At 41.8% G+C, this 11,329-nt stretch overlaps 1 long non-coding RNA gene across 1 annotated transcript; it reads left to right on the forward strand.

Moving 5' to 3' along the window:
- The first annotated feature begins 939 nt into the window (after positions 1 to 939).
- LOC119888191 lies at positions 940 to 9,797 on the forward strand. Its single transcript, XR_005441861.1, has 3 exons — positions 940 to 1,018; positions 1,584 to 1,660; positions 9,740 to 9,797. It is a non-coding gene; the product is annotated as an uncharacterized LOC119888191 (long non-coding RNA).
- Positions 9,798 to 11,329: the final 1,532 nt, after the last annotated feature.

The raw sequence follows: 11,329 nt of genomic DNA on the forward strand, positions 1-11,329 counted from the left end.
TGGCATCATTAATATTTATTTAATATAATGGTTAGTATTTCAATTGTAAGTAAATATTTCTCACATCTGTTCAGAAAGTTGTTTCACCCGTTTAACCTAACAGGCATGATTGCAGTTTAAAAAAAAAAATCTCCAGATAGGAGTGATTTGTTTTATTAAGAAAAACTCTTTAACTCTCTTTTTTTTTTTGTTCTATTCAAAAATACCAGGAGCCTGTAATTATAGCAACTAAATGGAATTCAGCCAGCTTTCAATTTATTATTTACATTTGGGATTTTCCTACTGTGACATGTCAAAATGTCTAAGAAAAAATCCTTACAGTCTACCAGGACTGGCAGGCGTGACGTGTATTTTGTGGCATTTGCGGAAACAGCAGCTATTTTTTCTCCTAAAAGGGCACCCTGAAAATAACAAATGGGACTAAGTTCAAATAGTTTCTTGCATATACTGTATTAAAAGCTTCAAAAACTCACTCCCAAAACCTATTTTAGTTTTGGCATGACCAGTAGATATGACCCAAGGTGACTGTGATGAGATCTTGGGCCTTCTGGTAAATGTTGGCAAGCCTTTCCGCTCTAAAGCTTTCTCTCCTCCACGCTTGAAGACCCATCACCTTTCAGCGTGAGTTTAAAGAACAGACAGCAGTCCTCAGATGACCTATGGGCTGCAGCCGTGGTGCCTAATGGCCAAAGCAATTCCCTTATGGAACTTAAAGCAACACCATGGCACGCCTGATTTGCTATTTGTGAAGGAGTACCTTAATTCAGCTCTATGAAAGCAGTCAGTAGAGCCTGGAGGCTGTGTTCACAGGAGCTGCAGTGGTCTTAAGCAAGGATTATACTTTCCGCATCCGCTAGGGTCCGCTTGGCGAAAAAACATTATCAGAGGGGGTACGCGTAGGGTCTGTGCGGACGTACGTGCGCCGCCCTTTTTTATGGCCGCGTGGACCTGTCCGCACGCCGACTACGCTACCAAGTCACCAACCGATCTACTGCGTGTGTGGAACGAGTCCGCCAAGGTGACTCCATTAAGTGTATAAACATATGCAGTCCGCTGGGTCCTCAGCGTGTGCGCGTCCGCTTCAGAGTATTTTCAAGCCTTTAAGCAAAGATTATACTTTCCGCGTCCGCAAGGGTCCGCGTGACGGAAAAATCGTCTGTGGCGTAGTATGAACAGAATAGTCTGCGCCCGTGGGGTCCGCAGCTGTCCATGTGTGCGTCCGCTCCAGAGTATATTCGAGCCTTTACTGCAGCCTGACTGAAGCATGACAACAGGCCGTGACAGCAGGTCCGGTGGGACGACACAAAGATGGGGATGATTTTCTCAATTTCAGGTTCTGACAGGGCCGGTCCACTCTGGTGATATTCCCTGAGTTGGAAAGAATATTGTAGTAGAAACATGACGTTTCACAGCACACACTTATTAAAGGATTTAAACTACTACTCTGTAACATATTTGTGAGTTAATTCCCACTGTAAATATTTTATCCTAATTATATCAGTGATGGTAATGATGATAAAGGATGATGCACAAAATGATGAAAGTGGCATTCAGCTTTTTATGTGTTTATTTCTTTTATTAAGAATGATGGCCAGCACGATGATTGATGTGGAGATGAAGTGTTGAAGGGAAAAGCCTGGAGGTTTCTACATGAGACCAGGTGGGTATATGTTGTCAGAGCTCCACAGCACATTTGTCAAGTCAATCACAGGCCACTGAGGACGACTGTACCTGAAGTGTGTGTGTTTGTGTGAGAGAGATAAAGTAGAAGAAAGAGCAAGAGCTATATCAGCATTTTAAGGTTGATTTAAATCTCTATTTTATTAATATGTAACTATAAAACATAAGTGCTGTTAAAGCCTGATCACACTAGCATTTAAATCACTCAATATCAATAGATCTCTGGATCTGTTCTCAGGGGCAAAGTAAACCCGCACAAATCTTTCACAAAAGTTTCAGTGTTGGTGAATTTTTCTTGTTAATTCTTACTTATAAAGAGCATACAGTCTTGACTACACATGACACTTACAGAATCCTAAGAGGTGTTGCACCAATCCTGGTCACCGGGAAAAAATGGGCCCCAACCACAGAAGTAGCTGATGCAAAAACTGCCCTCCAACACGGGGACATCGTGCGCCATGTCCAGTGAGGCAGAGGAGGATTTGGCCTGGGAGAAAAGCATCCCACATGGCAAGAGGCTACGGCAGCTGAACACTGACTGCTGGTGGTGGAGGAGGTGCGGCGCCAGGAAGAAGCTAGCGGGTCCTGGAGACCAAGAAAGTAACCAACAATGTCCTGCCTATAAAAACCCAGGACAAATTCCCAAAGAAATTTGAGAAATAGTTGTCAGAGGACAGGGCCAGAGAACAGCAATCAAAGCCCTGGCCAACACAGCAGAAAGGAGCAGTCTCTGACTGTGGCTAAAGAGGAAAGATCCAACCTGGGCTCCCACCACTAGACCACAAGCCAACCATGAGACACACAACAAGGACTAATAGGGCCTGCCTCAACAGAACGTGTCTTGTGATAAAAGGCAGAAACACCCAAACTGATGATGTGTTGTAATGGTGGCTCCACCTGGTGGTTATAACCATGGCTGACTCCATGCAGCTATAGTGCTGAATATTCAGGGATTTTAACACCAAGTTCCACTTATTGCATGTGACAGTGTTTGGGTTCATCCAATCACCCCCATTGTGCAGGACAAGTAGTAAGCTAATACAAACAAATAGGTACGTTGATTCTGACTCTTGACCAGTAGTGTAGGGACTAGTGTAGGTCTGAACTTGGCTAGCAGCCTTTATTCACACTAGACTTGGGTGTGTCCATTGCCACTGACTGCAGTGCCTCAGCTCCAGGTCCTGCTGACAGTAAAGAAATAATAGAGCAGCAACAGATAAAGGCCCGACATAATTAAAGTTAAACAAAGGACATCAGGCTGGATGTCCACATCTTTTGGATCCTTCTCCTCCAACTGGGCTGCAACATTATACACAACTGCAGTTTTCTCAGCCAGGGGGGCAGTTGTTGTTTCAAGTCCAAGAATGTTGGTTCTGTTGTCTCACACAGGGATGGCTTGGTCACAGACATCGACACTGGAATGGTCAGGTAGGCTGCAGGGGAATTAGAGATGCCACAAAGCAACAAGTAAACAGCTTCAAAATCATTTTGATGGTACACTGACTTGTGATCATGGTGAATGATGTCACTATCAATGCCGATCTGGAAGAAGCTAGATCGGTATTCTCAGTGTGATATAATGTCAGAGGCTGCGAAGAGACCAAGAAGACATCAGCTTTTACTCATTGGTGTGAGCTAAAACAGCTGAAAAGATGCAGGACAGATGGCGAGCTGGTCTTCCTTCCGTTGGACTAGTCAGTAGCTGGCTTGCTGTGTCTTGTGCTGGTGTGCTTACTTGACAGCGGTTTAGCCACTAGCTATAACTCTCGAATTGATGTTAGCAAACTAACTAGATAACACTCAGACATCTGTAACATTACTGTTAGTGCTCTTGTTGGTTGCTGATTAGCTTTGTTGGCTAGCTTGCCACTCAAGTTTCAAGCAACATTATGTTGCTGCAGGTGGAGCACAGCCCCAAAACCACATCTAGCCATCTATTAAAACCAACAAAATGATGGCAGCTTTTTATTTTTGACTACAACCTGGATTAGTTCCCTATGTTGCACCATCTGCATTTATCATCAACATTGTTTTTCTAGAAACATCATGTAGACAGCAGCTGATGGTACAAATATGTCTCTTGATTAAACTATGTTCACGTATTATCTGTTACCAACTGAGCTGCCAAGCTTGCTAATTTCACGAGCTAGCATGTTCCCTGCTTGCTGGTGTGTTAGCTGGTAGCTCATCAGCTACACTAGTTTGCTAACTAGCCCTTCAAAAAAAATGTGAGGATGAACTTTGACAGATTGTTGTGTTGACAAAAACTTTAGAGCATATGCAATAGGCTCACAACATCTATTTTTAGTTTCTGCTCATTTGTTATTTACATTTTACCTACGGGTCTGCCCTTCTTTCATTTAAACTCGATACATGACTGTATATGTGTGTAGTAGTGTGTTTGGGAGGGACACAGCGAGAGGTGCTGGGTCAAACTGAGGTAATGAAGAAGTGGATAAGATGAGATTTGGAAGTGGTGGAGCTGGTTGATCTGCTGCAGAAACACACAGAGGGAAAACTCTCAAATAGTAGGATTGAAGGATTGCTGTTTTAATGGTTTTGACATATTACTGTGAGTGTAGCCGCCATGCGGGGGTTCACTGTGTGACTGTCACAGAGGATAAGGTTTCGTTAATCTCTCAAAAGAATGATTTTTGAAAAGGAGAAAATCATTACCATGACATTCTGTTTCATCAAAACAATGAAACAGAATGTATTTATTATGTGTTGTTTATTAATCAACATGTCATGTTGCAAACTTACTAATATATTAAGTATTTGAAATAACACTCTTCACTTTTATTGTGAAGGTTTTAGATATGAATGGACAAAAGTGGTACTTGCTGCAGAATCTGCGTACACACATATTGAACATGATTAAATAAAGTTATGACAACATTCACTAATCTCATATTATGCTCGTTTTCAGGTAATTTTATTTTGGGAGTGTACTGAGTGCAGAGCCAGCTGATAGCAGCTGCTAACTGTTACTGTTAGCAACAAGTTATCTGTCCATCAGGGGGAAAACCAGAAAACATTGACCTTTCCTTCATAACTGTAAAAGCACTTTCTGTGAAACATACTGAAAACAACCTCCAGCTCTAGCTCAGCAACTGAATGACCACTTGGTGTTGTGTTGGACGGTGGGGCTGAGAGCGATGTATTCAGTATGTGTTCAGTGGGCTGAGGTTGGTCCTCAAGCAGGGAACCAAACCAAACACATTTACTGAAAGACTGAACATCTCACAGTTTGGGGTCTTCAGACACGCTGGGGACATACATTTAGCTTGAAAAGAGATGATGAAGTTGATTTTGTGCATAATATGGGACCTTTAAGAACAACACACAAAAGTGTCTGCTGGCAGGTGCGCAAAAATTTCATTTTTGATCTCAACTCAGACTTACAGTACAGGTGGAGAAACTGAGACAGAACATAAATAACCTTGATCCACAGAACAGCTGTTGTTCATATTGTAGATCCTGAGAATGAGTTTTAAGAAGCAGCGTTTTCTGAAAAAGTCTGAGCCTGGACCCCAAACATTTTCTACATTCACATACTGTAACAAGACATTCCACATGAGTTGGCTGTCTGAAATTATAGTTTGCAGAGAAAGTATTACAGCAATATTTCCTTTTTGAGCAAATCATTATCTCTTCGGTCCCCAGTAAATTGGGACTTGCATGTGTGTAGACAGTTAGATTGCAGATCTTTTGTTTATTTCTGAAGTTAATTTAACTTTAAAAAACTAGCATTTGTGAGAACTCCTTCGCATGCCTAGACATTGGTAAGATCAGTCATGATTGAACTCATGTAAAACAAAAAGTCAAGTAGAGGCAGATGCTGAGCAAGTCTGTTGGTGTCTTGCTCATTGGCACCTTTGGCACCTTTTCCATTCATCCCAGCAACCTTCAATTCACAAGCTTGATTATTCAATTTTCAATTCAATTCAATTCAATTTTATTTATATAGCGCCAAATCACAACAACAGTTATCTCACAGCGCTTTTCATAAAAGAGCAGGTCTAGACCGTACTCTGTGATGATATTTACAGAAGCCCAACAGTTCCCACCAAGAGCAAGCACTAGGCGACAGAGGCAAGGAAAAACTTCCTTTTAAGAGGCAGAAACCTCGAGCAGAACCATGGCTCAGGGTGGGCGGCCATCTGCCTCGACCGGTTGGGTGAGAGAGAGAGAGAGAGAAGAGAGAGAGAAGAGAGTGAGAGAGAGAGAGAGAGAAAGAGAGAGAGAGAGAGAGGAGGATGTAGGAGAGAGAGAGGGAGGGAGGCAGCCTACACAATATACACACAGAGGTACAGACAGCGAAGGTAATGTTGCTATAAACTAAATGAAAAATGGTACAGATATTTATAATAGTGTTAATGGTAACCATCGTAATGTTAATGATTATAATAACAATAAGACTAGCAACAATAGTCGTTGCAGTAGAGGGTGTCGAGCAGGAACACGGGGGCAGCAGGCGACCCGCAGCCACAGATCCAGACTCCACAGCTCCAGAGCCAGAAAACCTGCAGGAAGTGATAGGAGGAGAGAGGAGAGGGACGAGAAAGCACAAGACTACCAGAAAGGGGAGAAGTTGTGTTAGTAACATGCAATAATGGGATAAGGTTGCATACAGAGGGAGAGAAAGTAGAGGAGAGAGGAGCTCAGTGCATCATGGGAAATCCCCCGGCAGTCTAGGCCTATAGCAGCATAACTAAGGGATGGTTCAGGACTACCTGAGCCAGCCCTAACTATAAGCTTTATCAAAGAGGAAAGTCTTAAGCCTACTCTTAAATGTGGAGATGGTGTCTGCCTCCTGAACCCAAACTGGAACCTGGTTCCACAGGAGAGGAGCTTGATAGCTGAACGCTCTGGCTCCTAGTCTACTTTTGGAGACTCTAGGAACCACAAGTAACCCTGCATTCTGGGAGCGCAGTGCTCTGGTGGGGTAGTAAGGTACTATGAGCTCTTTAAGATAAGATGGTGCCTGACCATTAAGAGCTTTGTAGGTAAGAAGAATGATTTTAAATTCTATTCTGGATTTTACTGGAAGCCAATGCAAAGAAGCTAAAACAGGAGAAATGTGATCTCTTTTCCTGGTTCCTGTCAGAACACGTGCTGCAGCATTCTGGATCAGCTGAAGAGTCTTAATGGACTTTTTCGAGCAGCCTGATAATAAGGAATTGCAGTAATCCAGCCTAGAAGTAACAAATGCATGGACTAGTTTTTCTGCATCATTTTTAGACAGGATGTTCCTGATTTTCGCAATATTACGTAGGTGAAAAAAGGCGGTCCTTGAAATTTGCTTAATGTGGACTTAAACGACATGTCCTGATCAAAGATAACTCCAAGATTCCTCACAGTGGTGCTGGAGGCCAAGGCGATGCCATCCAGGGAAACTATATCTTTAGATAATGCGTCACGGAGGTGCTTAGGCCCCAGAACAATAACTTCAGTTTTATCTGAGTTTAACATAGAAAATTACAGCTCATCCAGGTTTTAACATCCTGAAGGCACATTTGAAGTTTAGCTAACTGATGAGTTTCATCTGGCTTGATCGATAGATATAACTGAGTATCATCTGCATAACAATGAAAGCTTATGGAATGTTTCCTGATAATATTGCCTAAAGGAAGCATATATAAAGTGAAGAGGATTGGTCCAAGGACAGATCCTTGAGGAACTCCATGAGTAACTTTGGCGTGCATGGAGGACTCATCGTTAACATGTACAAACTGAAATCGATCTGATAAATAGGACTTAAACCAGCTTAGAGCGGTTCCTTTAATGCCAATGAAATATTCCAGTCTCTGCAATAGGATCTGATGGTCAATGGTATCAAATGCAGCACTAAGATCTAATAAAACCAGTACAGAGACAAGTCCTTTGTCTGATGCAATAAGGAGGTCATTAGTAATTTTCACCAGTGCTGTCTCTGTGCTATGATGAGCTCTAAATCCTGACTGAAAATCCTCAAATAAACTATTGCTCTGTAGAAAGTCACACAGCTGTTTAGCAACTGCTTTCTCCAGAACCTTAGAGAGAAATGGAAGGTTAGATATAGGTCTATAGTTTGATAAAACATCCGGATCAAGTTTGGGCTTTTTCAGAAGAGGTTTAATTACAGCTACTTTAAAGTACTGTGGTACATAGCCTGTTGATAAAGATAGATTGATCATATCTAGTATAGAGGTGCTGACTAAGGGTAAAACATCTTTAAGCAGCCTAGTCGGGATGGGGTCTAAGAGGCAGGTTGATGGTTTAGATGAAGAAATTATTGAAGTTAGTTGGTAAAGATTGAGGGAAGCAAAACAGTCTAAACATGTATCTGGTTCTACAGCTGTTTCTAAGGTTCCTGAGTTAGAGATAAGTTGGTGCCAGTTGAGGGCAGGTCTTGGTGAATTTTGTCTCTAATAGCTAGAATTTTATCATTAAAGAAGCTCATGAAATTGTAACTACTGAGAGCTATGGGAATACTTGGCTCAATAGAGCTGTGACTCTCTGTCAGCCTGGCTACAGTGCTGAAAAGAAACCTGGGGTTGTTCCTATTTTCCTCTATTAATGACGAGTAGTACGCTGCTCTGGCATTACGGAGGGCCTTCCTATAAGTTTTAAGACTATCTTGCCAAATTAAACGAGAATTTTCCACTTTGGTGGAACGCCAATTCCTCTCAAGTTTCCGTGATATTTGCTTTAATTTGCGAGTTTCAGTATTATACCATGGAGCTAACCGTCTTTGTTTTAGTATTTTCTTTTTTAGAGGGGCTACAGAGTCGAGTGTCATTCGCAGCGAGCCAGCAGCACTATCAACAAGATGATCGATTTGGGAGGGACTGAAATTAGCATAGGAGTCCTCCGTTACTTTGTGACTAGATAATGTATTTAGAGCTGATGGAATCGCATCCTTAAATTTAGCTATAGCACTATCAGACAGACATCTTGTATAGAAATTTTTGCCCAATGGCGAGTAGTTCAGCAATACAAACTCAAAAGTTATCAAACAGTGGTCGGATAAAGAGGGATTCTGTGGGAACACCACTAAATGTTCAATTTCAATACCATACACCAAAACAAGGTCAAGGGTGTGGTTAAAACAGTGAGTCGGTTCATGAACACTCTGAGAGAAGCCGATGGAATCTAACAGAGAGATAAACGCAGTACTAAAGCTGTCATTCTCAGCGTCCACATGAATATTAAAATCTCCTACAATAATAACTTTGTTGATTTTTATTTTTTAACAATTATGTTTGTTTATTATGATATTTTTTCATCCACACAAAGTTTAATCATGGGAGTCAGGTGTAATGTGTTTTTGGGATGGAATTTCACCTTGAGACTGTTGTGCAACGCAAATGCATTCACTTCAAACTCCCTTTCACCTGCTGGCTTGCCTATTGATAAATCCAGTAATTGTCTGTCTAAGCTGGAAGTTTCTGCTGGGCTCCCACATGATAAGGGATCTAATATGTTGTAATGAGACTGAGCATCAAGGCGACAGAATCAAATTTTCGTTTTGGTCCCAGGCTGAATTTCATTTGAATCACAGGCTAAAAATTTTCCTTAAGAGCCCCTGTGTTGAGTAATAATTCAGCTTGATAGAATGCTCAGAGATAAGAAAGCTTATTTGTGACTTTTATAACACTGTACTTATGAACAGACTCATTGGATAGGTTTGTTTTAAAATTGCACTTCAGGGGGTGTTAGGATGACTGCGTTATTGTCACAAAATGTTTAAGATGAAACGGATCGTGATAACACAAAAGATCACAAAGGCTCCTTTTCAATCTCCATTCTTTTCATTATTACATATTATCGGCACGCTTGGTGTGGCAGCACAAACAGTGTCATAATCAGGAGAGAGAATCAGAGCAGAGAGAGAAATGGTGAATCAGAGAAAAAGACAGACAGATTAAAGGTACAATGTGTTGGAACTGAGACTACTCTCCAACCGTCGAATTCATACTCCAAAAAATTAGGGGGCTGCATATCACCTATTAGGCCATAACTTCTGCCAACTGCCATTAGCTAGTCAACTCAGTTAACTGTGCAGCTAACTTAGCAGTCCCACTGGCCCCGGCGAGTGGACAACGTGACCGAACACAGCCTCCAAGACCGGCGGAGCCCAGTTTGACGATAATAATTACAGCACCATGAAGATTTCTAGTGGCTCCAACCAGACCAACACACAGCTGGTTCAAGCAGAGACAGGTGAGGCATCAAGTGGGAGAGGAGCAAAAGGGAGGTCGTGCATCAGCGTGAGTGTGTGCAGCCAGAATATTTTTCACATCTAAGTTGATGCCGTGACTTCAGTTTGTGTCCTGTGTTGTCCCCTCCCCCAGTCTCTTGTGTGTTTCGTCTATCTTGCGGAGTCTGACACACACCTGCTTCACATCAACTCATCAGCCCTGTTTATATATCAACCCCAGTCTTTCAGTTACTCTTTGCCAGATCATTTAGTCAGCTACTGTGGTAGTACCATCAGGCCATCCTGTTCTTGTACTAGACTGTAGTATTCTTCTTTATTGTTGTTTGTTTGCTTCTCTGCGTAACTCTGTTTTCCTTGTGCCTCAGGATTCCATTCCTCTAACTGCCTGCCTGCCAGCGCGCTCTCTGCCAGCCACGCCAAACCAGCCTCATTCATTTTCTCTGCCTGCTCTGGTTACCAACCGCCATTACTCCTCACCCTCTGCCCTCTGCTTTCTTCAGCAAGATCGCCACATCACCATCCATCTCCTCCTTTCACCCCCGTTTACAATATATACTCTTTTGTTGTGTTACATTTGGAATTCGAGTCTGCTTCGGGGTTCTAACTCTGTGAATCATAACACAAACTCGCAGCTTGCACACATCCCCCACCTGAAACTGGGTGTGTGTGTGTGTGTGTGTGGGGGGTTACAACACAGTATGGACCAGAGCTAGCTGGTTAGCATGCTCACTTCAGTAGATATCTCTGCAACACGACACATAGATGTCTTTGAAATAACGTCATAGCTGTTACTTCTTCACATTCTGGCCATATCTTACACATTGTAACTTTAAAGAAAAGGGGATGATTGGAAGACTAATAAACAGAACACAAACTACAAACATCACTGGCTTAGTTAATTAATGACACATATTAGTAAAAAGCCCCATTTCAATCATTTCTTACTAACCAAGCTAGCTAGCTCCACCCTCATGTCTAAATATAGGCACTTCTGGTTCCAAAAAAACAAGAAGGTGTTATGAGTTAAGGATTCTGGTCTTGTTTTGGTTCTGTGTCTTCTGTTCTACTGTTTTGCCCATGTTTGCTCTTTTTGTTGAACCTGTTTAAGTCTGTTTTTGGTTCTGTGTTTCTCTGTTTAGCCTTGTTTATTATTTTTATTCATTCGCATGTTTAGGTTTACTTCTACACTTCTACATCTGTCTTGTCTCTTATCTTAGGTCTTAGTCCTGCATTTTAGTTCTTTGCCTCAGTTCTAAGTCCAGTGCCTTAGTTCTTAGTTCTGTGCTTTAGTTCATGTTAGTGTTATTCCTGGTGTGTGTATTTCTGTGTTTCATTATTTGATCTTTTCTTGTTTAGGATTTTGTTTAGGCAAGTTTTTTTACCTGTTCGAGTCCTATGTCTCCATGTTTTAGTGTAATTTAATGTTTGTGTTCTGTTCAGTCA

Source organism: Micropterus salmoides, unplaced genomic scaffold, assembly GCF_014851395.1.
Source record: "Micropterus salmoides isolate LMB-PRFRI ecotype aquatic unplaced genomic scaffold, ASM1485139v1 Ms_hic_scaffold_5, whole genome shotgun sequence".
Lineage (NCBI taxonomy): Eukaryota > Metazoa > Chordata > Actinopteri > Centrarchiformes > Centrarchidae > Micropterus > Micropterus salmoides.